This window comes from Acipenser ruthenus, unplaced genomic scaffold (assembly GCF_902713425.1).
Source record: "Acipenser ruthenus unplaced genomic scaffold, fAciRut3.2 maternal haplotype, whole genome shotgun sequence".
NCBI classification, from domain to species: Eukaryota; Metazoa; Chordata; class Actinopteri; order Acipenseriformes; family Acipenseridae; genus Acipenser; species Acipenser ruthenus.
The window spans coordinates 35,001-37,500 of NW_026708246.1; positions in this window are offsets into that span (position 1 = coordinate 35,001).

Sequence of the window (2,500 nt, forward strand, 5' to 3'; positions counted from 1 at the left end):
TCCACAAACGGCCCCGAGGTGGCCATGGTCATCTAATGTTAAAGATAGGGAACATGACCATGTTTTTTTGAAAACTTTGATTCTGACGGAGCCGAAAAAGTCCGGACTCTGGTCATATAATGTTAAAGATAGGGATTTCCCTCCGAAAATTCCCCTCAACATGACCATGGCTCCCAAATCACCTCCGGAGAAGGTAGACATGACCAGGGACTGAAAGGGAACGCACGGAGGAGCCAAGGGCGCAAACCCCAGTTCTCGAGCCGGAAATGGGAGCCTCCAGGCCCGCATGAACGGGCGCCCGGGCACGGGAGGTCAACCCCCCCTTCCCGCAACGTGACCAGAGCTTGGCCAGGTCCTTAAGGGGGCTTAGCCCGGTCCTGAGCCCGAGGAACGGGGCCTCCCGCCCGGCCTGAACCGGCGCCGGGCGCGGGAGGGGGCCACCGGGCAGACTTCCAAGGGAGGATGTCGCCAGGGGGTGAAGGGGGACCCTGACCGGGGTGCAGGGCCTCCCACACGGCTTAGATCGGTCGCTCGTGCCCTTAGAATGAACCTCCGTCCTGACTTAGAAATATTTTTTTGATCGAAAATGCCGTGCCCCTAGTAATATGCACCTACCTCCCCAGTGTATCTGCCATCTAGTTGCATTAAGGGAGGAAGCCACGAGTTCACAGGGACCTCCTGGAACTCTCGCTCCGTAACACATAGCAAATCTGTCCCTTCAGAAGAAGGTAACTTTTAATTGGAGCTCTGGTCATGTCAGCTACTTCTGCCCATGGTCATGTAGGCTAATTCTGCCTCTGGTCATGTCAGCTAATTCCGCCTATGGTCATATTAGCTAATTCCGCCTCTGGTCATGTCAGCTAACTCCGCCTATGGTCATGTCAGCTAACTGTGCCTATGGTCATGTCAGCTAACTGTGCCTATGGTCATGTCAGCTACTTCTGCCCATGGTCATGTCAGCTACTTCTGCCTATGGTCATGTCAGCTACTTCTGCCTATGGTCATGTCAGCTACTTCTGCCTATGGTCATGTCAGCTACTTCTGCCTATGGTCATGTCAGCTAACTGTGCCTATGGTCATGTCAGCTACTTCTGCCCATGGTCATGTCAGCTAATTCTGCCTATGGTCATGTCAGCTAATTCTGCCTCTGGTCATGTCAGCTAATTCTGCCTATGGTCATGTCAGCTACTTCTGCCTATGGTCATGTCAGCTACTTCTGCCTATGGTCATGTCAGCTAACTGTGCCTATGGTCATGTCAGCTACTTCTGCCCATGGTCATGTCAGCTACTTCTGCCTATGGTCATGTCAGCTACTTCTGCCTCTGGTCATGTCAGCTAATTCCGCCTCTGGTCATGTCAGCTAATTCCGCCTCTGGTCATGTCAGCTAATTCCGCCTCTGGTCATGTCAGCTAACTGTGCCTATGGTCATGTCAGCTACTTCTGCCTCTGGTCATGTCAGCTACTTCTGCCTCTGGTCATGTCAGCTAATTCCGCCTCTGGTCATGTCAGCTAATTCCGCCTCTGGTCATGTCAGCTAACTGTGCCTATGGTCATGTCAGCTACTTCTGCCCATGGTCATGTCAGCTACTTCTGCCTATGGTCATGTCAGCTACTTCTGCCTCTGGTCATGTCAGCTAATTCCGCCTCTGGTCATGTCAGCTAATTCCGCCTCTGGTCATGTCAGCTAATTCCGCCTCTGGTCATGTCAGCTAACTGTGCCTATGGTCATGTCAGCTAACTGTGCCTATGGTCATGTTACTGAATGGGGACCCAGGCTATGGCTCGCACTTGCCCCGGGCAGGGTTCCACGGCCCCGGGCTGGCTCCCACCACCCAGGCCTCTGCTCCCACTGCCCCGGCTTGGGTTCCACGGCCCCGGCTTGGGTTCCACAGCCCCGGGGACAGTTCCCGCCTCCCACCACCCATGCCTCTGCTCCCACTGCCCCGGCTTGGGTTCCACGGCCCCGGGCTGGCTCCCACCACCCAGGCCTCTGCTCCCACTGCCCCGGCTTGGGTTCCACGGCCCCGGGGACAGCTCCAGCCTTTGCCCCGGCTTGGGTTCCACGGCCCCGGGCTGGCTCCCACCACCCAGGCCTCTGCTCCCACTGCCCCGGCTTGGGTTCCACGGCCCCGGGGACAGCTCCAGCCTTTGCCCCGGCTTGGGTTCCACGGCCCCGGGGACAGCTCCAGCCTCCCCGGGCTGGCTCCCACTTGCCCGGGCAGGGTTCCACGGCCCCGGGCTGGCTCCCACCACCCATGCCTCTGCTCCCACTGCCCCGGCTTGGGTTCCACGGCCCCGGGGACAGCTCCAGCCTTTGCCCCGGCTTGGGTTCCACGGCCCCGGGGACAGCTCCAGCCTCCCCGGGCTGGCTCCCACTTGCCCGGGCAGGGTTCCACGGCCCCGGGCTGGCTCCCACCACCCATGCCTCTGCTCCCACTGCCCCAGCTTGGGTTCCACCGCCCCGGGCTAATTCCGACTATGGTCATGTTAGCTAACTCT